Source organism: Stenella coeruleoalba, assembly GCF_951394435.1.
Source record: "Stenella coeruleoalba genome assembly, chromosome: 12".
Taxonomy (NCBI): domain Eukaryota; kingdom Metazoa; phylum Chordata; class Mammalia; order Artiodactyla; family Delphinidae; genus Stenella; species Stenella coeruleoalba.
In genome coordinates, this window is record NC_137158.1 from 54,616,117 (window position 1) to 54,641,044 (window position 24,928).

The 24,928-nt window shown below is 40.6% G+C and overlaps 1 protein-coding gene and 1 long non-coding RNA gene across 4 annotated transcripts in view; one reads left to right on the plus strand and one right to left on the minus strand.

Annotated features, from left to right (window-relative positions):
• Nucleotides 1–587: 587 nt before the first annotated feature.
• LOC307195429 lies at nucleotides 588–3,674 on the minus strand. Its single transcript, XR_013830838.1, has 3 exons — nucleotides 2,660–3,674; nucleotides 2,440–2,522; nucleotides 588–1,281 (listed from the first exon to the last, which is right to left on the minus strand). It is a non-coding gene; the product is annotated as an uncharacterized lncRNA (long non-coding RNA).
• Nucleotides 3,675–5,806: 2,132 nt separating this feature from the next.
• The window catches only part of NCOA7 (nuclear receptor coactivator 7), a 144,884-nt gene continuing 125,762 nt past the window's right edge, over nucleotides 5,807–24,928 (plus strand). For 2 of the 3 annotated variants that reach the window (XM_079939509.1, XM_079939511.1), the window contains exon 1: nucleotides 5,807–6,346. The gene's annotated coding sequence lies outside the window, so the exon portion shown is untranslated. Of the gene's footprint in view, nucleotides 6,347–12,031; nucleotides 12,224–24,928 lie in introns of those variants that run through there. The other variant, XM_079939510.1, reaches the window with a different exon arrangement.

Genomic DNA, 24,928 nt, shown 5'->3' on the forward strand with positions numbered 1-24,928 from the left:
ATTTTTGATAACTGCATGGTATTCCATGGTATAGATATTTTATTAAAGTAGTTTTATATCATTGGTCATTTAGATTATTTTCAATTTTTTGCTCTTAACAAAGTACTACAACAAATAACCTTGGTGCCACATAATAGGCATTTAGTTTTTATTAATTGACCCACAAATGACTTACCTTATGGACTGCCAATTTCTGACTTGAAAATGTTATATATTGGAAGAAAAATCATGGCATCCAATTCAAATTCAGTTCTCGTTATAATTTATGGGCAATGTAATTTTTCAACTTGATTTCAACCTGACTCAGCTATTCTTCTTCTGTTCATTAATTTGTTCATTTGCTGAACAAATATTTATTGACTGTCTATTATATGCAAGTCACTATGTTAGGCACAGGATGCCTGATCTTGAAGTTTAGTCTGGTGGGGTTCAAGTAAACAAGCAATTACAGTCAGTAGAGTAGTGGATAGTAAAAGAAACGTTTGACTATACTTCAATTTAGTAAGTTCATTTAATACATTGAAAGCATGTTATTTATCGCACATACTTTGCTGATAGGGATGTAAAATCGTACAGCCACTCTGGAAAATACTTCGGCAGTTTCTTATAAAACTAATTATGCACCCATCAATTGTACCCTTAGGCATTTATACCAGAAAAATGAAAATTTATGTTCACATAAAATCTGCACATGAATGTTTATAGTAGCTTTATTCATAATAGCCTAAACTGGAAACAACGGAAACATCCTTCAGTGGGTGAATGGTTAAACTGTGGGACACACATACCATGGAATATTTCTCAAAAAAAAGAGCAAACTATTGATACATATAACAACTTGGATAGATCCCAAGGGAATTATGCTGAATTAAAAAAAAAAAGCCAATCCAAAAGGTTATACACTGTAAGATTCCATTTATCTAGAATTTTTGAAATGGTAGAGATGAGAACATATTAGTGATTGACAGGAATTGGATGGGGTGGGGAGGAGGATGGAGGTGACTGTAAAAGGGTAGGAGTGGTACCTTTGTAGGAGTGATACAGTCGGGGGTCCCCAACCCCCCCTGCTAGGAAACGGGCCACACAGCAGGAGGTGAGCTGCAGACAGTGGAGCTTCATCGGCTGCTCCCCATGGTTCCCCATCGCTCACATTACCACTGAACCATCTCTTCCCCCACTCCCACCCGGTCCGTGGAAAAATTGTCTTCCGTGAAACCGGTCCCTGGTGCCAAAAAGTTTGGAGACCGCCGCTGCAGCTTATCGTGGTAGTGGTAGAAGAATCTATACCGATGATAAAATTGCATAGAAATCTCACACACACACAGGCAAGAACATGTGTAAAACTAGTGAAATCTCAATGAGCTCTAAAGATCATACCAATGTCATTTTCTGGTTTTGATATTTACTGTAGTTATGCAAAATGTTATCTTTGGGAGATAACCGGGGGAAAACCTGGGACTTCCCTCTACATTTTTTGCCACTTTCTGTGAATCTCTATTTCCTTCGAAAAACTCCCTTTTCAGCTTATTGCACTGTAATTTTCTTTCACTCAAATAAGTCCAGTAAACAATCACCACTTAACATCACTTTGAGTTTAGGGATTCATTTCAACATTTTAAATTATATCTTAGCACAGTATCTTAGCACTAGATTATTTAAATAAGTTTTTCAGAAATTATTTAAAAAAACAGAATTCTCAAGCTATTAAATAGACTATCTTTAGCAGAAATAAGGCAGCAGAAACTGTCCAAGGGTAGATACTTTTTAATTAACTGTGAATAAAAGAAAGGACAAATTTGGGGGGGGGGGCTTATTCTAAATAAGCAGCCATACGTTCTACCTACTAACAGGCGCCCAGACAGCAATCCGTTCCTATATTTCTTTCTCAATACACTCTGGCAGGCTCTTTCTCTTTTCAAATGACAAGGAGATTTCTACCTCCTCTTTAGACGAAGATTTCTACCTCCTCTTTAAACAAGATTTCTACCTCTTCTTCATAACAAGCCGAGAGAAGCACTGAACGTAGGCCTATCCACAAAAGGACCTATTTACATTCTTCTCAAAACTCAAGATGGTATCTAAGATGTTCTGACCCCAGTTGTGAAAATGAGCTACTGCCTTCAACACTGTTAAATAGTGAACTCTATTCTGCCTCTTTAGGTGCAAGATGGCTCCCCCACAGACCTCCAAGATGTCATCAGTGTTTCCCTCCCACGGAACCCCTGTGTCTCAACTAGCCTACGTCAGGTGTGTGCAAGGAGGTGTGTTTCTCTTTGTGCTAGGAAAAGCAGGATGGGTTTAACCACTAGAGAATGAACTTTCTTGGTGCTGGTAGATTAAACTCACCAACCAGTACAAAAATCTCCTCTTCAACATCTTTACCGAGAAAACTCCCAAAGAAGTTTCAGTTCTTTCTGTAGTTGTGAGCTCATTACTTACCAGGAAGCTTTCATTTTGACAAGGTGTTGCAGCAGTATTTGCCAGTGTTTCTGGAACTCCAGTTTCATGAGAGGTTACCAGTGCTGTGGTCAGAAGCAGACATACATACTTCATTACAAAACTATTCTTGGATAGATATGTAAGAAAAATACAGAACACATTTGCAATAATGGTTGCTGTTGTTTGGTGATGTTCCCAAAGATGTGGAATTCATACCCACCTCCTCCAGGAAGTCCCTTGGGTGAACACCTGATGCCTGAACTCAGGGATCCAGTTGTCTCCCACTATCCAATTCCTGCCCTGAGGAGCAAAAAAAAGGAGGGCAAGTGACCCTCTTTTCTTCCTTTAAGAGCTGAAGGCCTTTCTGCTTCTGTCTACCCCCAAAGTCTCATCATACAGCTTTCTTTACCCCAGAAAAAGTGAGATGACAATTCTGCCTAAATTCCACTAAAATGGCCTCTACCCTTCAACAGAGATAAAGATCAGTTTTCATTTTTAATAGAGGCCCTCATATCCATAAAATCAGTGTAGCATTACAATTTTTCATCAACTCAGCATTTACCAAGCATTTTCTATTAGCTAAGTACAGTGAGGGGTGCCAAGGATACAATTTTTTAAAAAGAAAACCTTTATTATAATAATGTATATTGCTATAAAAATACCTAACTTTTCTTGAAGGTCACGTTCTAGACTTTAGCCTAAGCGTCATTCACAGATTATCTCATTTAATCCCTATATCCACCCTGAAATTTGGTACTATTATCATCCCCCTTTTACAGATACAGAGGTTAAGTAATTTACCCAAGGTCAGCAGGTGATGGAGCCACAGTCTGAAGCCAGAGCCCGAACTCTTAGAGATTACCCTGTTCTTAAGAAGTACACATTCTAATGAGGTTTGATCTGTAGTGTACTAAGATTTCCCCAATAACTTTATATACTATATCTTATTCTCCCAATTAAAATTTCACCTTGTAGTTAGAGCAGTGCTATCCAGAAGAATTTCTGGCCATAACGGAAATGCTCTATTCCATGCTGTCCAATGAGTAGTCTCTAGCCACGTGTGGCTCTTTAGCACTTGAAATGTGGCTAGTGAAATGAAAAACTACATTTTAAATTTAATTTAGTTTCAATTTAAATGGCCACATGTGGCTAGTGGGTACTGTATTGGACAGCACAGATCTAGAGGATGAGGAAATGGTTTTATTTCTTTGGATTTCTCTATAAAGACAAGGCTTAGGCAAATCAATAAATGCTGAGTTAATGAAAAAGAATAAATGAACAATCATTAAGGGGGAATTTTCTTCCTCTTTAAACTGTAGAGCAGAAATCTTTATTCTACCGTGACTTTCATTGTAATAAAATGTTATAATAAGCATATGATACAGCCTGCAGTCCTAGAGCAGTTCATGAAGACAGTAAAGAGGATCCTTAAATTATAAGCAATGTTTTTCAAAGGCTGACAAACCATTTATAATTGATGGTTACTACTTTTAAAACACATAGTTATATCTTTGCCTAATAAAAAAAGATCACTGCTTAATTTTTTTCTTGACAAAATCTGGGGTCCATAGAGAGAAAAACAAAAGGGAACTCTTGGTGGTGAAAGGATGGAAACAGTCAAGAATTGCAACTCGGGCTCCCTGGTGGCGCAGTGGTTAAGAGTCCGCCTGCCGATGCAGGGGACACGGGTTCGTGCCCCGGTCTGGGAGGATCCCACATGCCGCAGAGCGGCTGGGCCCGTGAGCCATGGCCGCTGAGCCTGCGCGTCCGGAGCCTGTGCTCCGCAACGGGAGAGGCCACAACAGTGAGAGGCCCGCGTACCGCAAAAAAAAAGAAAAAAAGAATTGCAACTCAATGGATATTTCATGCAGAAACTACAGACTAAAGCAGACTTTACAAATGTGAGACTCAGCAACTGCCAAATTCTCGTTAAGTGACTTTGTTTTGTCACTTATTCATCACAAATATACATATAGATTCCTATAGTCAATTCGTTCTGAATATGGGGCTAGATATGATGAATAATAATGGGTACTTTTGAAAATAAACTGGGGCTCTAGATCAAATCAGAGTCTCTGGAAGTAACCAAGTCATGTGCCCTGTGTTTCCTGATCCGTACACAATGCAGCTCCTACCCTGCTCCCCACTGGATGTCCACTTTACTTAAAAGAACTCATCTCAGAAAGTCTAAGCAATTTTATCACAGTTTGTACTGCTATGGAACATGTCTCTTCTTTGCCTGTTTTTAAAAAATTCATCTTAGATTTCAAAATCGTTAAAGAAGTGTGAGAGCAACTCACTTTCTCTGATGATCCCAAACCATGTTCTTCTGATTCAATGAAATCAGCTCTTTATACCTTAGAAGCCTAATTTTCCCTTGGAAATAATTTGCAAATAACATAATGAATGCCTAAAGAGAAAAGAGTAAAATACCCAGTTCTTCACATTCAAACCAAAACGATGCAAACCTGAGGTCCAATTTTATACATGCTCAGTATATCATGGGCGATTATTCCATATTTTGCAAGATAATATAGCATGACCACTTGCAACTGAAATCCCAAAGCCATCACTGTTAGATGCTTCGCTCAGTCTTCCACGAGAGGCTGTTACAGCTTAAGCAGCATCAACAAGCCAGAGGAGGCCGCTATCTAGTGTGCCTGTGTGTCTGGCCTCTGACACACCAATGTTATCGCACCAGCTGCAGGCTCCACCATGAAGTTTTTTTCTGTGCGGACGGGTAAACCGCACGGCCAAATCCTCCTAGTCATCTTGCAGTGCTGGTCATGGGACCGTAGAAGGAACAGCTCCCAGATGGGGATGGGAAGCTCACAGGCACTGCCCCGCAGCTGATGCAAATCTTCCCAACCCAGGCTCTCTCGGGTCTTTGCCAAGAGTCGTCCTGGAGGGCTCAATTGCTACGTCCCTATTGCTGTAATGGCAGCATCCGGGATGCTGTGCCTAGGATGGGAGCGGGAGGGGGGAAGAGATGGTGGGCCCCTTTGAGAAACACAACGCCATTAAGGACAGAAGGATGAATTTATTGTGACCAGTGGTCCCCGAACTGGAAGGAAACTCAAGGCTTTAAAGCTCAGGGAGACACTCTTTAACTCCAGCTCTGCTCTCAGAGGCGTATTCCCACGAACAGTGGTGGCCACAGCGAGCCAGCTGTAGGAGATGCAGCCCGGGTAGACGTAAGAAGACCCTCCCAGGCTTAGCCGCCGGGCGTCCGACCGCCGGAGTCGCAACGAGCTCACTCCCGGGAGGCGTCACAAAGGGCTGAGGCCTGCGGAGGCCTAGCGCGCACCTCTCCGGGGCGGAGCCGCCGGGCTCGGGCTGGGGCTGCGCCGGGTCAGCGGAGGCTGCAGCCGCCAGGGGGTGGCGCGGCTCCCAGACCGCCAGCTAGGAGGTCGCCGGAGCAGGGAGGATGCCGCAGTAGCAGCCCGAACGGCCGAGCTGAGCCGCCGAGCTCCCCGGCCCCCGCCGCAGCGGAGGGGCGCAGAGCGTGGCGCGGGCCGGGCGGAGCTAGAGGTGGGCGTCTGCACCGCGTCGCGCCACCCGCTGCTCCCCGCCTCCGGCCAGGCCCGGCAGCCTGTCGTGGCCGATGTCCTGACCGCGGGTGCATCTGCAGGGTTGGCTAGGCACCGCGCCTGGGGAAAGGCCTGAGGAGTCCCCGCGGCGACCGCGTCCAGTAGCACCGGACGCCGGTCCCCCGGGGCGCGCGCTTGGGCGCTCCTCCCTCCTGCCCCAGCACCGCGTCACCGCAAGGTCCTCCCCCGACCCCTCCTCCCACCCACCCTGGAGGATGCGCTCCCAGGCGCCGAGCGGCAGAGGCCACCGCTCTCAGAAATGCGTGCACCGGCTCCCTTTTTCCCGGACCCGAAGAGCCGGCGCCCCCGCCCTGTAGGTGAGTAGGTGAGGCGGGGACTAGCCGTCGCAGCCGCCCGCTGCTGCTGCTGCTGCTGGGTAGGGGCGGGGGGCCGGGGCCAGGACCCGCCAAACTTGCCTCCCTCTGGAGCTCGGTGCAGCGCTCGGAGGTGTCCTAATGGCGCTGGGCGCAGCCCCCTGTTAACCTGACAACCTCTTCTTGAGCTCGGGAGGCCCAGCTGTGGCGAAGGAGAGCTTGACCCTTCCCCGCCCACACCCTGGGCCCCGTGGGGTGCGCGCTTCGGGCAGGGACGGGGAGGATGTGTTGCTGTGTGGATTATTGGGGGGTGAAGGGAGAAATACCGTTGAATTTTCAGCAGCTCAGGTGGAAATATGTCACCGTATTTTTTCGGCTTGATGAACAGATGCGTTCTTCCTGTTCTCTCTCAATATGTAGCCACGCACAGCGTTATTTCAGCGGCATGGAGAAGTCGCTGTGGATTTTTGTGTATTTCAGAGTTGGCAGGCTGATACATAAAATTGATGTCTCCAACCCTTACAGTCAACATTTTAGGGCCAGTTAGAGAAGGCTCCTCTAGGAGTCAAATATTCAAGAGATAGATGAGGCTGAGGAATTCTTGTGCTGCCTACCTGGCAGCCTTCGGCTTTCGTGAAGAGCGTGGCAAGTTTGATACAGGTGTAGGGAGTTGAGAATCTGCTGGAAGGATGGACGGAGTCGGCCAGCAGAGGCAGCCTTGGGCGCAGCCTAGCTTCCAACTGGATGTTAATAAGGTCTGTATTTCTGAGAAACTGGTTATAAATTCTTTCTTCTATCCCAAGTGTAAAGTTCATACATCAGAGCCTTTGGCAAGATTATCTCTTCACAGGCTATCATTTTTAAATTTCGTATTAAGCAATAGGTTTAGAGCCTTGGAAAGTGGATCATTGTAAGCGCCAATTTTATTAACGTATTAAGGTTTAGAGCTTTGGAAAATGAACCAGTGTAAGCTCCAGGAGGACAGTGTCTTCGTCTTGTTCAGTCCTGTAATCCCCTAGTCTGATGAATAGTGGGCGCTCATTAGTTATTTGTTGAATGAACTGTGTTTCAAGCTTCATCTAAAGACAATTTAGGATTAAAATGTGTTTTCCTGTGGCCGTTGAAGTTTAACTGGATTTTAAAAATTACTTCTTTGTTTAAATAGTCAAATTCGGTTATCCCAGCATTTAAGTTGAATCTTGACATTTTTAGGACCATATGTTATCCTTCTTTAATGTGTTATTAAATAAGGTAATTCTCCCCAACTCTTAATATAAGTTAATTTCATTTCTAAGCTTGCAATTTTTTTCTAATTGGTAATCAGACTTATTTTAATTAAACTCTAAAACACAATTAAAAAGTACAATTTATGTTTAAAGGAAATTCTAGGTTACTCTAGAGGTAACAATGATTTGGTTAATAAGTGACATATTAACTCATTTTAGAGTTGAGTTGTTGTGGTTGACCTAATTATAATGTATTTATTACAGGTAAAAGTGGAAATAAAGCATTTAGAAGTGTCTGTGATTCCTAAATGATTCAAAATACACGGTATAGATACACATTTTCAACTGCATGGTTTTCCTCAGTATATAAACATATCAGTTTTCAAGTTTGACACCCAGGGTGGTTGTGACATTGCAGGTTTGGAAGGTTTGGTGCCTCTCTGCTTTTAAATCTTATGTTATCTTGAAATAATCAAGGATAACTGCATCACATTTCATTTGCTTTATTTTTGCACTGTGATACAATATTTCCTGTTTTGTTTTTATTTTCCTGTTACGTAAGTTTTCTGAGTCAGTATTAACCTTTTTTCAATCACTTTGTTTAACAGAATTATCTGGGAGTGGTCCAGTCACTTATTTTCTTTCTTTCTCTTTTGTCATTTTAATACCTCTTCACCGTCCTTACTACATATTACCCAAATGACTTATTTTCACAAAACTATGGTAAGCCCTAGTTTATTACTATTGCTTCTCTAGCCTACTTGGGCTCTTCCTAGATGGTGAGGAAATAACACTTTTATGTAAAAGGTAGTGAGATTGGGGGAACCAGCAGTGGGAGGGAGCTTATGAAAAATAGGTTATGATTTATTCAAACAGAGAAAAAATTCTCCCATGAAATAAAGATAATTACATTTTACACATCTTCTATTTGTAGTCAAGGATATTGAGCAGTTAATTTATATTGTTCTTCCTTGCTCACTTTAAACTTCTCAAAAGAGCCCTCCCCTGTGGTTACAGTAAACTCTCTTTACTTTGTTGCAGATAATAGACACTTATTTGTTCATTTGACAAAGAGAAGTTGAGCGCTTGACTGTGTGGCACTCTTGACCTTGAAATCAGTTCCTAATGTCAGAATGGAAGAGGCATTTTTCTGTGTGTGTCCTGCATCCAAATGGGTAGCGCCCCTGCAATTGAATGACTCACTACCTGGGTCCTGACAAGTGAGCCCCCCGGTACCCTGACTCCACATGCACCACTGGAATGAAATCCTAAGACCTAGATTTACTCTATCTTACTTTTCTATGTCTTTCCTAAGGTTTTATTACCAAACCCCCCATCCCTTCCTCGCTAAATGTCCCTTACTGTCCCTTTTTATCCCACCGTTTTTTATCCCAGCCCATGATTTTTGTTGTTGTTGTTTACATCCAGTAAGATCCACTCAATTCACATATGTTAGAACCAAAATTGTTATGGTTGCAGAAAAAGTATAGAAAAGAAAATTGGTATAACCTTGAATTTCAAATATAGGGAACTAGTGGATGAAGAATAATTGTTGTATACTAATCTCCCTTTAAAAACGGTAATGAATGCCAGAGACAATGAATTGTCTGCTCATAAATTTGACCAGAAGCTTAATTGAAAGAAATGTTTATAGAGAGTTGGCTGAACAAAGGCCATGATGTCCACCCATGCCCCTCCAATTCTAGGTGTTACACCAGGAGTCTAGCCAGATCTTCAGAAACTGTATACTTTGGTTACCTTGTTTTGCATCCTTTGCACCCCTCCCCCCAAATTGTGCTCACACTGAAGCATTCTATTAATACAGTCACAAGAAACCTACTGTTATGTTACTTAAGAGGTGTGGTTATTAAGGTAATAGTTCCTTCTACAGCTCCTGCTTGAAGACTCTTGCAAGAAATTCCATTCAACTCTAAATGCCAAAGAAAAGCTTTACTTCCCCTGAACAATTATGGAGTGTCCATTTTTCATCATGCAAAAATAGAATTAGATAGTCGATTATATTTCCCTTTCTGATTTGGCAACTAGGAAACACAGAGTCAGATTTACAACTTAATTTTAATAACCCTGTAAAAACCTATGGCGTATTATTGATGTTCTGACTTTCCCTTTGGTTTGGAATTTCTGTTCTACCTTGTTTTTTTTTTTTCTTCTGATTTTTTTAACCTAAGTATATTTTCCCATTTTATTGAATTTATTAAGCTGACTCACATCTTTTGTAGAACAAGGAAAAATATAAAACATAATACCAATAAATGGAAACGTGTGCAGAATTGATCTATGGATACAGTATGTTTTGATTAACAAGTTTAATAGGTTCCATTAAATGTGCTTTGAACAAGTATTGCAAGTTTAGTATATTTACACTTGTATAGCCAAATGGAAAACAGTGTTACATAGTTTTGCAAAACTAAGATCCACTTATTTTTTTTAACTATTAAATTTATGTCTACTATTGACTAATTTAAAATTGGTAAAACCATTCAGTTTAAGTCAGTTCTGGATTGACCAGGAGATTCATTCTATTTAATTAAAAAAAAAAAAAAGTCATTTTTAGCCAAAGGGCTAGCCTAAATTAGCTTAACACTCACCACACTGTACCTCACATCTGACCTCTTTCACATCAGTAATTTATTTGATTCATCTTTGTTTTAATAAATCATAGAGATTCTTCCTTGAGTCTCTTTTATTCACCATAAAATTTAAAAGATTGAGCTCCCTGAGTTAATTGATCAGACTTTCTTCATTCTGGTATTTTGACAACTACCTGTTAAGTTGGCTGAATTTAACCACGTAAATAGTTATTTGCATCTGTGTGGTGTCAACTTCATTTTCATACATTTATCACCCTGGTCCACAGAGAGACTGGCCCTTCTCAAGGGATAGTCATTGGTGCAGTCCAGGAGCTTTTGAGGTAAAAATAATCTGAATTCAAAAGTGCAACTGGAAACATTGAGGAGGGGATTTGGAGAGAGATGTGGGCAAATTTTTACATAGAGGCATATCATTCCGGTAACCTCCAAGTCTTTTTTTAAAAAGTTTTATTTTTGTAGTAGGCAATACCTTCATGTGATTCAAAAGGTACATATGGGTAAACATTGAAAGGATTCCCTCTCATCCTTTTTCCTAGTTACCTGCTTCCCCTGTCCACTGGCAGCCAGAGTTATCAGTTAATTGAGAATCCTCCAGTGACATTTTGTGCACATGCAAGCAAATATGAACATTCAGCCTGCCCCTTTGATCTCATCATCATTTCTCTAATTGCCTTCTCTCCATTCCCACTGTTCTTATTTGGTTCCTCAGATGCTTTGGACTGTTGCCTGCACTTTACTTTCCCCTACATTTCACCCAGTCTTCCTTCTAAACTTCCCTTTTCAACCTTATAAAGGATTCCCATCCTGCGCAGGAAGGAGTCCACCATGAATCTTACTTAGCCTGCTCTCCTGGGCCCTGAGGAATTCATCTCTTGTCCCCTGCCCCTCCCTGTCATGCATGTGGCTCACCGTTGTTCTTAACTTACCTCCCCATCCCCAATCATGGACTCTAAAAAAATCTGATGAAAGTTCATGGTCTCATCACACACGAAACACACCATTTTGCCTACATGTCCTTGTTTATGGACCCCAAGTTCAGAATCTCTATGTTGGTAACACAAAATTGTTTGTCACTTCCTGCACATGCGCTGCATATGATTTTTTCTTCTCCACGCTGTTTCCTCTGCATGGAACACTTGGTCCTCCTACTTTCATTAGCAAGCCACACTCAGTTCTGGTGTCATCTCTAGGGGCCATTCTTGGTTGAGAGTCTAGAAACTCATGGAGCCTTCCACATGTAATGTAGTATCCCAAGTAGGCTTCCATACTGGCAACAGGCATTTCTCATAAATAGCAAAATTGCCTTTCTAGTAAAAATTAATTATGATTTTGGATAACATGCTATGATTGGTCAAAAAAAAAAAAAAGCCCAAGGTTGAAGCTTTTATTTAACTATTCATCCCTCCTCTACTCCGCTCCCCGCCATCCTCCGTAGAATATGTCTGTATCATTTTCTTTAGCATCCCTGCCTTACTATTACTAATTCTCTCTAAACATTGTGTTAACACTCATTAAAAAAAAAAGTTCATATTTATTATGGCCCTCACCTAAGAGAGTGTTTTTTGTTTTTTGCCTCTGCCTCTGGGTTTGCTTCTGTAGTTCGTACATAAAGGAGTGAAACCCTCCAAGTGTGGTGTTACTCTTAAAAATCGAAAGTATTAACCACCAACCCTGATGGATGACATGAACCATCTGGAGATAGTGGCCCATTCTACGAAGTGACTCCTAAGTATGTGAATATAGTATTTTTCTTTCCAAGCCAAGTAATCGGAGGGCGTCCTCTGTGCTTGATTTTTTTTTTTTTTTTTTTTTTTTGCGGTACGCGGGCCTCTCACTGTTGTGGCCTCTCCCGTTGCGGAGCACAGGCTCCGGACGCGCAGGCTTAGCGGCCATGGCTCACGGGCCCAGCCGCTCCGCGGCATGTGGGATCTTCCCGGGCCGGGGTACGAACCCGTGTCCCCAGCATCGGCAGGCGGACTCTCAACCACTGCGCCACCAGGGAAGCCCTGTGCTTGATTTTATTGCAAAGTGCCTGACATGAGGTAAACTGCTGTTGACTGATTAACAGAGGATTTAGCCAGTAAGAATTTAATAGCATTTGTTCAGCACTGTTCCTGTGGAATCCTCTGACTAGTGGACGATTGTGATCACTAACCAAACTAGCCATGTAGAATAGGCAAAATCTGTAAGACTGCTCCATAGGCGTGAGATCCCTTGAAATCTTTCATTTTCCTTCTGTAATTCTGACCTCACTAAGCAAACATCAGATTTACTAATTTGTTTCCCCAGACATGTTGATGTGAGGAATTGAGTGTGTCTTGAGTAGCAGTAATGACTATTCCAGCCATCCAGTAGGTACAGCCTCTGCTGTATGCTGTAAAGCACAATTTTAGGATATTACTCTGTTGGGAGGGCTTGCTCAATCCTTACGGTCCCAGGTATTTACAGCTGAGCCCTCAGCCCTAGGTCCTGGTGATTCCCCCTAGGTATATTACTTGCCGGGCTCTAGGCTCCCACCGAAACAGCTAGTTAGCAACCCTCTGATCTTCTAAAATAATTTCAATTTAACACACTTTAACTCTTTAAAAAGCGTTCTAGGAAGGAATCGTTTTAGTCCATTTGGGCTGCTAGAACAAAGTTCCATAGACTGGGTGGCTTAGAAGCAGCAGAAATTTACTGCTCACATTTCTGGAGGCTGGAAGTCCAAGATCAGGGTGCCAGCATGGTCAGGTTCTAGTGAGAACCCTCTTTCAGGGTGTAGACCATGGACTTCTTATTGTGTCCTCATCTAGTAGGAGGGGCTAGGGATCTCTCTGGGCCTCCTTTATGAGGGTACTAATCCCATGAGGGCGCTAATCCCATGAGGGTAGATCCCTCATGATCTAATCACCTCCGAAGGTCCTACCTCATACCATCACCTAGAGCATTAGGTTTTCAACGTATGAATTTGGGGTGGGGATGGGTGACACAAACAATCTATACAGCAGGAATAGAAAATTCACAAAACAGGACTACAAACGGCCAAAACATGAAAAAATATTCAACTTCATTGCATGAAAGAAATGCAGACTATAATTAGATTGTAAAAGTCCATAACAATGCTGGCAAGTTGAAGTTGGGTCATTTTCCCTTTTCACAGATGGTAAGAGGTTATATGGGGGTATTATTCCTTTGATGGAGAGCAGTTCAACTCATAGAATCCCTTGGCACCCATGATTCTGTTCTGAGCACATCCTAAAAAAATCAGAGATGAGGCTTAATTTCAGTGGGGAGCACATTGTCTCTGGAAGGCAGGTGGTATGGTAGATGGGTTAAGAGCAGGGATGCTGGAGCCTGTTGCCTGGCTTGAAGTCCTTTTCCACCGTTTGTCAGCTTGGTGAACTTAGGCAAGTTAATTTCTCCTTGGTTTTCTCATCTGTGAAATGAAGATAATAATAGTATCCACCTCTCACATTGTATTGAGAATTGGATAAGTTAATATATGTAAAGCACTTGGAATTCTGTCACAGAGTAAGCAACTATATAAGTATTGGCTATTAGCAAGGTTGATATTGTAAAAATTGGAGACAAATCCAATAATGGAGTCTTTTTTGATAGTATACCAAACTGTATGTACAAAAAACCCTAATTTGATTTTAAAATGCAGCTTCATGGAAGAAAAGACAGGAAAGTCATAAAATATTGAGACTTTTGTCTCCATTGCTGGGATCATAGGCAATTTCTATTTTCACATTTTATTTGTTATCCATATATATTACAATGATAATTGTTAGAAATAATTAAAATTAATATATCATAGGATTCTTATATTCTTGACTTTTCTTCATCAGATGCATATTCATTTTGACATATTTTACTCTCTCTTCCTCTTTTCAAAGCTTCTAATATTTCACTTCCTCCACATCTTCACCCACACGCCATCTGCTTGATATTTTCTTGCATTTAGCTTGCTTGCTTGTTTTATGTATAGATCAGCCCCAAGACTAGTTCCTCAAGAATAAGTAGAGTAGGTGAAAGGATTTATGAGATTTTCATGGTGGTGGCTTTCTCTTGGAAATTTAAGTCAGAGAATGCTGCTTAGGTGATAATGGTACTGTATCCTGTCCACATTGCAGACACTCAGCCGTATCTCCCACTCATCACCTGCATAAACTCAGCACTTTAGTAGGGTCGGAAGGGTCCTCAGTACCCCTCACGCACATGGGGTAATTCCTGCTTTCAGGCTTTTGGCTGCCTGCTCTATCTGAATTTCCTTACACATTTCTTCCTTTTGAAGCCAATATTCTGCACCAGGTTGATACTTAATTCCATCAACGCTTTCCAAGACATCTGCTCTACTAATTTCAGTTTATTTTGGCACTTAACTATTTGTACTGAAATTTTTTTTTACATCTTTATTGGAGTATAATTGCTTTACCATGGTGTGTCAGTTTCTGCTTTATAACAAAGTGAATCAGCTATACATATACATATATCCCCATATCTCCTCCCTCTTGCGTCTCCCTCCTACCCTCCCTATCCCACCTCTCCAGGTGGACACAAAGCACCGAACTGATCTCCCTGTGCTATGTAGCTGATTCCCACTAGCTATCTGTTTTACATTTGGTAGTGTATATATGTCCATGCCACTCTCTCACTTCGTCCCAGCTTACACTTCCCTCTCCCCGTGTCCTCAAGTCCATTCTCTACGTCTGCATCTTTATTCCTGTCCTGCCCCTAGGTTATTCAGAACCATTTTTTTTTGTTTAGATTCCATATATATGTGTTAGCATACGGTATTTGTTTTTCGCTTTCTGACTTAACTTCACTCTGTATGACAGTCTCTAAGTCCATCCACCTCACTACAAATACTCAATTTTGTCTCTTTTTATGGCTGAGTAATATTCCATTGTATATATGTGCCACATCTTCTTTATCCATTCATCTGTTGATGGACACTTAGGTTGCTTCCATGTCTTGGCTATTGTAAATAGAGCTACAATGAACATTGTGCCACATGACTCTTTTTGAATTATGGTTTTCTCAGGGTATATGCCTGGTAGTGGGATTGCTGAAGTCGTTCTATTTTTAGTTTTTTTAAGGAACCTCCATACTGTTCTCCATAGTGGCTGTATCAATTTACATTCCCACCAACAGTGCAAGAGGGTTCCCTTTTCTCCACACCCTCTCTAGCATTTATTGTTAGTAGTTTTTTTGTTGATGGCCATTCTGACCAGTGTGAGGTGATACCTCATTGTGGTTTTGATTTGCATTTCTCTAATGATTAGTGATGTTGAGCATCCTTTCCTGTGTTTGTTGGCAATCTGTATATCTTCTTTGGAGAAATGTCTATTTAGGTCTTCTACCCATTTTTAGATTGGGTTGTTTGTTTTTTTGATATTGAGCTGCATGAGCTGCTTGTATATTTTGGAGATTAATCCTTTGTCAGTTACTTCATTTGCAAATATTTTCTCCCATTCTGAGGGTTGTCTTTTCATCTTGTTTATAGTTTCCTTTGCTGTGCAAAAGCTTTTAAGTTTCATTAGGTCTCATTTGCTTATTTTTATTTCCATTTCTCTAGGAGGTGGGTCAAAAAGGATCTTCCTGTGATTTATGTCATAGAGTGTTCTGCCTATAGAGTTTTATAGGGTATTGCCTTACATTTAGGTCTTTAATCCATTTTGAGTTTATTTTTGTGTATGGTGTTAGGAAGTGTTCTTATTTCATTCTTTTATATGTAGCTGTCCAGTTTTCTCAGCACCACTTATTGAAGAGGCTGTCTTTTCTCCATTGTATATTCTTGCCTCCTTTATCAAAGATAAGGTGACCATTATGTGTGTGGGTTTATCTCTGGGCTTTCTATCCTATTCCATTGATCTATATTTCTGTTTTTGTGCCAGTACCATACTGTCTTGATTAATGTAGCTTTGTAGTATAGTCTGAAGTCAGGGAGCCTGATTCCTCCAGCTCCAGTTTTCTTTCTCAGGATTGCTTTGGCTATTCGGGGGCTTTTGTGTTTCCATACAAATTGTGAAGTTTTTTGTTCTAGTTCTGTGAAAAATGCCTTTGGTAGTTTGATAGGGGTTGCATTGAATCTGTAGTTTGCTTTGGGTAGTATAGTCATTTTCACAATATTGATTCTTCCAATCCAAGAACATGGTATATGTCTCCATCTGTTTGTATCATCTTTAATTTCTTTCATCAGTGTCTTATAGTTTTCTGCATACAGGTCTTTTGTCTCCTTAGGTAGGTTTATTCGTAGGTATTTTATTCTTTTTGTTGCAATGGTAAATGGGAGTGTTTCCTTAATTTCTCTTTCAGATTTTTCATCATTAGTGTATAGGAATGCAAGAGATTCCTGTGCATTAATTTTGTATCCTGCTCCTTTACTAAATTCATTGATTAGCTCTAGTAGTTTTCTGGTAGCATCTTGTACTGCAAATTAAATTTAGGCTTGCTTTATGACTTAGTTTTTCTTACAGTTAGCTGGTAGGGGTTGTGTTTTGTACTACTCTATGCCCTTCAGGTTTCTAGCACATGGTTGTCCACATGCATGCACATGGAACATAAGAAGACTGCATGTTGTTGTGTTGATAACATTCTTAGGAGATGGTTTATGAGTTTTCTGTTCCATCTTCCTCTTTGCCCATCTTTCTCATTCTTTTATTTTCAAGATCAGAATGTTGTATCATTTGGTTCTCTCAGTCTTACAGATATTTGCCTGAAATTTTGATAATAGATTTTCATTCCTAAAGTCTAAAAACTAAAGGACTCAATTGCAAAGAACATCACAGTTACTAAATGCATTTACAGTTAGGGTCCAGTAATATACAGACTAATCCTAGTTGCAAGGATAACTATCATCAACTGTAAAGTATTGTTTGTTTGATCAAGAGAGTTTCAGGAGTTTGCCAGAGAATGTGTTTAAAGTTTGTAAATATTTTAGATTCTCATAGGTCTTGTGTTTCCTAGAAAGGACCAAATCCTAGGAAATATTTTCATGTATCTGCTGTCATAGCTTGGACCAGTGGTTCTCCAGTGGGGTTCATGTGCCCCTTGAGGGTATAGGAAGAAATTGTTAGAATGTCTGTATCATCTTTTCATGACTTCTATTTTGTTATATGTTTTATAATGCATGTATTAGTGCAGAAGACATTTTTTATGTGAAAAATATACGTATTAGGATTTTATGCTCGGATATGCTTTTATTGACGTGGAATATAACTTTAGAAAATGGAGACCACTAATATAAATAAAAGGTAAGACCTTATTGTTCTATAACCGAAGTCAGTTTCTGTTATGTATTTAGCCATAACAACTAAAAAGTCAACTTATTAAACATAAATCCTATGTTTAACCTGAACTAGAAGTTGTAATGTATGTCACTGTGTGTGTGTGCATGCATGCGTGCACAGGCACACTTGCTTATACATGTAGAACATGAGACACTCCTTTTGAGAGCTTACAGTCTGATTGAAAGGAATATGGGCATGAGGAGCCATTAATTAGGAAATGGTACAAGACAGCATAAGTGTGTGTGAGAAATGTAGCAGTATGAGTTTGTTAGATTAAAATTGCTAAAGTGTGGTGAGAGTGTCATGCCACAATGGTGATGCTACATTCTCAGAAGATTTCAAAACCCATTTTATGTTAAGAATTTTCCCTGATAATCAAGTCAGTTCTTAGTCCATCTACTCAATAAACTGTGCTTGAATTGTCTCCTGGGTACAGATGTTAACTATGTGAGCTTTCTGCTCTAATATTCAAAATAATATTTACCGATGCTCTCAATCATATGCCCACATTTCCTTTAAATTATATGAGAAAGTGGCAGAATAGACATAAGGGGGAAGTAACAATATTTTGGAGGTAGTATCCTTTTGGAACAGTGATAGTATATAAGATTTACGATAAGTGCGTGTTTCCTAGAGCTGCTCTGACAATTACCAAAAACTGGGTAGCCTAAAACAACAGGAATTCATTGCCTATAATTCTGGAGGGTGGAGTCTAAAATCAAGGTGTCAACAGGGCCATGATGTCTCTGAAACCTGTAAAATAATCCTTTCTTGCTTTTGGCTTCTTGTGATTTGCTGGCTGTCCTTGGCACTCCTTGGCTTGTAGCTGCCTAACTCTAATCTGTGCTTCTGTCTTCACGTGGAGTTCTTCCTGTGTGTCTTGATCTTCACATGGCCATCTTCTTATAAGGACACCAGTCATATTGGATTAGAGGCCCACCATACTCCAGTATGACCTCCTCTTAACTGATTACATCTGCAGTGACCCTGTTTCCAAGTAAGGTCACATCCTGGCTTACAGTGGATACAACTTCAGCATTTTTTTTGGGGGGGTGGTGTGACACAGTTCAACCATAACAATAAATAATATCAAAGTCTGTAGGTGAATGTACCAAGATGTACATAAGTCACGCTTGGTGTCAAGTGATGCCTCCTTGTAGCTAAACTTCCACAGCCATGCACATTGGTTGTGAGGTAAGTGACAGCTGGAAGGAAGGGATGCTTTCTTGGCTGTTTTTGTTAATTGGCTGCTTCTGTCTCTGGGCTTTGGTATTCCAGGCCTCGGTAGAATTATGCCTATAGATGGTAACATGTACTATGTGGCTTTGATCTTCCTGGTAAAAATCCACAAAGTAATTTGTGGATTAGGATATTTCTAAAGGTGAGTTGGGTTTTTTGTTGTAATAATACTGCATAACAGCCTCCAAATCTTCGTGGCTTAGAACCACAAATATTTATTTCACATTCATGAATCTGCAGGTTGACTGTGGTTTGGCTACTGTTGGCTGGGTCCAGCAGGGCTGGGCTGGACTCCAAAGTTGAGGTAGGAGTTCAGGTCTGTTCCTCACATCTTCATTCTGGGACCCGTGCTGAAGAAGGAAAAGCCACTACCTGAGGCATACTTTTCTGGTGGAGAACAGAAACTTGCCAGGCCTCTTAGAGCCTTAAGTTGAAGTGGGTACACTGTTAGTCCTCAGTCTGTTGGTTAAAACAAGCCACATGGCCAACAGAGTAGAGAAGAATACTCTGTGTACTAGTGCAAAGCACCGCAAAGTGGCATAGCGGACGGTTTGCATGTGTAATTCTCTTACAAGGCGGGAGTGCTTAATTGAGTACAACAATCCAGTCTGGCCAAATGGCCAAAGAGCCCATTTTCTTTTGAATTCTGCAAGGAATTTTATATCAAACAACTTAATAAACCTTTAAAAGAAAACATATTTAAACCATAGAGTTGATTTCTTAACCCAGTCTCTTGGAAAATTAGAATTGAATATCATACGCATAATTTTTTTCAAAGAAGAGGTCACACTACTTCCTGATGCTGGTTTAATTTTGTGTTGAGCAGATTCCCTGCCCCGTAGCACTTTTCACTATGCTTCTTCCTGAACCCACGTTTGCATATTTCCCACATCTTGTGCCGTACCGACCAAAGCACTACACGCGCCTCTCCATTTGTGCCTTACACATCTGAGGGTAGGGTAGAATTCCAGTCCTCTTGAGCATGCTCTGATAGAGAACATTTTCATTAATGAGAAAACTCTTTCTGGTTTACAGATATGACTGTTCATTGGGTAGCACTGTTGAACTATAACCAGAATGGTTGTTTTTGGTGTTGTCCCACTTCAAACACCTTCCCTAAGAACACTGGCCTATGTGACCTGGCCCTTTTCTTTCCATTGGTATTTCTCTTTGCATAACAAATTTTATTTGGCATTACTTTCTATCATATCCTTTTTTTCTGATTGTTTAATTTTTGTAGATTTTATTTCCTTGTCAAAAATCGAAGTTTTCTCAGAGTGTATTGAGTCCTCTTTATATGCATAGGTTTTAGATAAATTGTGCAGTGATAGGCATAAAACAGGTTCTTAGTAAGCTTACTGATTGAAGAGATTGCTTGTCAGTATGTGACAAGGCACTATTTTGAGTAAGTGTAAATTGTTTAATGCCACCTGTACATTCCATGTAAATAAATATGCTGAAAGCGTATTAAAAAGGGTGATAATTCAATTATTTTTTATTTTGCATTTTTACACATATTGGGTGTATGCCAGTGCATTTTGAAAATAGCATTCAATTGCCGGTACCATCCACATGAGAACAAAGAAGCATGTGACTTTTCCTCAGTGAAATGGCAGCTTACCTGGTAAAGTGAACTTCCTGTCTCTTCACAGTCTCAAAAGACACTGTAATTCTTGGAAACTAGTGTTTGCAGCCCATATACTGTATGTTCTATGGAAAGGTATTCCATTTATTACATCTTTCATCCATCAAATTTTATTGGTTTTGTTTGCATGAATTAACCCTAATTCAGATCCATCAAATAGATACCTCCCATCAAATAATAATAATTAGTAGTAACCACTGGCCACACTTATTCTGTCCTAAAATTGAAGGAGTTGGGGCATGATGCAAGACCAGAACCCCTGCAGCAGTGATGCCATTTGCTGTGAGCAAAGGCAGCTGGTGTAGTGATTCACATTGGTGCCTACTCTCTGGAAGGCCTTGGGGAATAGGCTTGAGTTCTATACTAGTAGAGACTCCAGAAGACTGTGGAACTTTTTTCTTTTTTTTTAAATTCCTTTTGGGCCAGGGCTAGAAGATATCTGCAAAAAAAGTCAAATAGGCCAGAGATCCTAGGATTTTAGCAGTGGGTCTATTGAATAATATTAAAATGAATTCCAGAAGTAACTGAAGACAAACTTTTCTTCCCATGTCACCTGTTTGTCTATTGATGCTGTTTGGAGCCTACCACCTTTAGACTCACCTTAGAGATGATCTGAAGTGATCTTACAGTACTGGAGCAATAGTAGGGCGTGTCCCTAGAAACTACCTCTGTGGCGATGCAGGCATCAGATTTTTTTCAACTCTTGTGAGGGTAGGGACAATCATATGCATAGAGCAGACAACCAATAAATAGTGATTGATGGTGAGAAAGAGGAAGTTTCCTCTTATGGTTGAGATGTGAGATCAGCAGGGCAGACTCTGTTCTGTTTTCATTGTGTCCAATAACTTTTTATATGACTTTCTTTGTGTACAAGTAGAAAACTGTACAAGACTGAATTCTTATATCCTTATAAGTATTAATGAGAGAATGCATGCAGTATATTAAAAACCTCTGGTAGAAGTTAATAGAATCATAATTTTTAGTTCTAAAAAGGACCTTCAGTTTTAGCCCCTAAAAAAAAGGGGGGGCTTTTGTACCTTAAAATCAATAAAGAACATTTTTTAAAAAGATCAAAATTCCATTTTTAAATTCTGATTCTTTGTATTTACTAATTTCGTTTTCAGCGGGGAAATAATTGGATTGGCAGAAGATTACTTTTCAAAACAACAGAAACAAAAAAAATTTGCCAACAGCTAAGGGAAATATTTCTGGCATATTCAAAGTTATATTATTACTTCTGTCCTTAAAACTTAAGAGGTAATTCACTTAATTTAGTGAATTAAGGGAATGTGCTTTCCAGTTAGCTCTTTAAAAGTCTAATTCAGTGCAATAAATGTTTATTAAATGCTTGAACATGTTCAGTGCAGTGCATTTATTAATGAATAGCAGTGACTAACCTGAATACAGTTCAGGATCGATGTCCTAAAAGACAATTGACCAGAAAACTGGTGTTCACCCTCTTGTTCTTTTAATGGTGGGTAAATCTGGAAAGAACCAGGCAATTGACGTGAAAATTCTGTGTAGTAATATTGCCTCTCATTAGAGGCCATAATGAGTGGCTCTGACTTTGGCATTAGATAAAGCTGATCATTCTGGCTCTAACTTTTATGGCTGTTTGACTTTGAATAAATGTTTCAACCTTTCTAAATTTCAGATTCTTTATCTAAAAAGGATTGAGAATATGAACTCTCATATAGTCATAAAGATTAAACAGTGTGTGTAATAGCATTGAACAAAAAAATCTGGTGCATGTGGTTAATGTTCAGTAAACAGTTTTAACTGTTGCTGCTTGCTGTCATCTCTACGTTCATTCACCCGGGCTGCCTGGCTTGAGTTAGTTCATGATCTAATGTTTCTGTTTAGGGGCAAATTTGAATCTGGCTCTCCAGGTGTAACTTTCATGAACACAGGAACGTTTGGGCTTGTTGAAATCTCAATGGAGAGAATTCTCTGTTCCGTGGGGTGCTAGACTCGATAGATACCTCTTGAACACTTTTCATCTCTATACCAGGCCTTTTACAGATAAGGAAACTGGGGTCTGGAGAAATTGAGTAACTTGCCCAAGGCTGCATACCTTGGAGATGGTAGAGTCTGGATTCCAACTGGGCTTGTCCTGCTTTAAGGGTGCTGTGCTGCCTTAATAATAAGAGTCCGAGGGGTTATTCAGGTAAAGCACAGAGAATCTTGAAAACAGAGAACGACTCAGCTGTGTGGAGTTTGTAAGATCTCAGCGTTGAAGGAATTTTTGAAATTAAAAAATTTTAATTAAAAATGTTAGTTTATCCATGGAACTTGACTTTCCTCCATAACAGTGGTTTTCAGTGAGTGTAGTATTCCCCACTGGGGTGCAGTTTGGTTGGCATGGTTCCTGGGGAGGGGCACTAGCATTTAGTTGGGGGAAGCAGAGGTGCCAAGTGCCCTGCAATGAGCAGGACGGTCCTAGACAACAAATAATTGTCCTTATATTTCAAATTTCATGTCATCTGTAGGACCTACATGAATATTTATTGGGACATTCTAAAGAAAAGAAAGAGATTGGTTCTAAATGACTATGTATAGAAATGCTGGTTATTATTTATAGCACTAGTTTTTATTCTAATGTTCTGTGCACTCCCACCTACCCATTACCCACTCTCTCCCAACCTCTCACCTCTGCTCTTTCATCTTTCTGTACTTCTCATATGTAATGAAATTATTTCTGATCTTATTTCACCTATAGCTAAACTTGTCCTAAATAAGTTGGTATAAGTACCTGAGTGTTTTGTTGTGTCTTCTAATGAAATTGTGCCTGAGAATTTACTTTATTATTATAAATTATTAACTTATAACTTACCTGTTGTAAGCTACTTTTCTTTTGGCATTATATTGATTTTTGAAACCTGAGAATTTACATACTGAACTACCTGTTATCAATTACTTTCCTTTGGGGCATTACATCAACTTCATAAAATTCAGTGTGTTAAATGGGTTATATTATCTATCAACTTCATCTCAGCATGATAAAGGACATGTTATAAAATACTTATATACAGTTGACCATGGAAAAATGTGGGGGGTTGGAGCACCAATCCTCCATGTGGGTAAAAAAATGTGTATAACTCACAGTGGGCCCTCTGTATATGCAGTTCCTCTATGTCCGAGGATCCTGTAGGACTGTACTATAGTTACTGAAAAAATAGGAGTATAGGTGGACCTACGAGGTCCAAACCCTTGTTGCTCAAGGGGCAACTGTATTTATTTAGGTGAGGGGTGTTGATTTTTTGATAAGGTTGAGAACTTCCAGTCTACAGCGACCCCACAGAATGGTTGTCCAGCTTGTGCTCAGTCATCTTTGGCGATTAGGAAGCTGCTGTCTCTGGAGACAGCTCTTTGCATCAAGCCCTTATGTTGAGCCAAGACGCCTCTCCCTTAATATCCGGTGCCTAGTCCTAGGCACACCCTTGAAGTTCTATTGGTACAAGGCTAAATCCTCTGCCAGATAAGATCCTTGAGGTATTTGGAAATAGCTGTTCTTTCCTCCCAACTCTTTCCATGCTAACCCTGACCAGCTCCTTTGACTACTATTCTTAAAGTTTAATTTTGTGTTAGTTAATCATTCTGTTTGTTCCAGTTTCCTTATATTTCTCCTGTACGGTAGTGGGAGACCCAGAGCTAAGTGCAGTAATCTTGATATATTCGAATCCTCAAAAAGGGTGGGACAGACCACCATAGTCTTTTTTATTCTGGGTTGATTGCATTAGTGGTTTTGTTTTGTTTTGTTTTGCTGTTTTTGCCAAGGTGGGGCGGGAGGGGTTGGGAAGCAGTGGCATTGCACCACTGGGTGTGTGGATCTTACTGTCACCTCAAACTGCAGGTCACAGTCACTTGTGCTAATGTTGGGTTCTCCCTTTCTCTCATTCCTTAACACTTCTCCCAGATGTAGAACCCCAAATTAATCTACAGACAGCTGATGTCTGTCTGAATTGAAATGCTGTTATCCAGGATGTTATTTATCCCTCCAAAAGTCTAATGAGGCCCCTGTTTTTGTTTTTTTAATTAATTAATTTATTTTTGGCTGTTTTGGGTCTTGTTTCTGTGCGAGGGCTTTCTCCAGTTGCGGCGAGCAGGGACCACTCTTCATCGCGGTGCGCAGGCCTCTCAGTGTCGCGGCCCCTCCCGTTGCAGAGTACAGGCTCCAGATGCGCGGGCTCAGTAGTTGTGGCTCACGGGCCCAGTTGCTCCGCGGCATGTGGGATCCTCCCAGACCAGGGCTCGAACCCGTGTCCCCTGCATTGGCAGGCAGATTCTCAACCACTGTGCCACCAGGGAAGCCCCGAGGCCCCTGTTTTCATTCATGTCAGTGATGAATTTACTGGTGAGGACAAGCCTTAAGGACGAGCACTGCATTAAGCTGTTAACATCTTCCCTCCAGGTTGAAGTTGGAGCTCAGCTCCCAGCTCCGGGTTGAGGCCAGTCAGTTGGTCAGCACATACCTCTTGGTACAGTGGTTCAGTGCTTTCTGTAATGAGTCTAATCATAGAAGCATCCATCCATGTCTAGGCCACATTTCTCAGTCTTATTCATAAGCAGATCAAGAGAAACTTATCCAG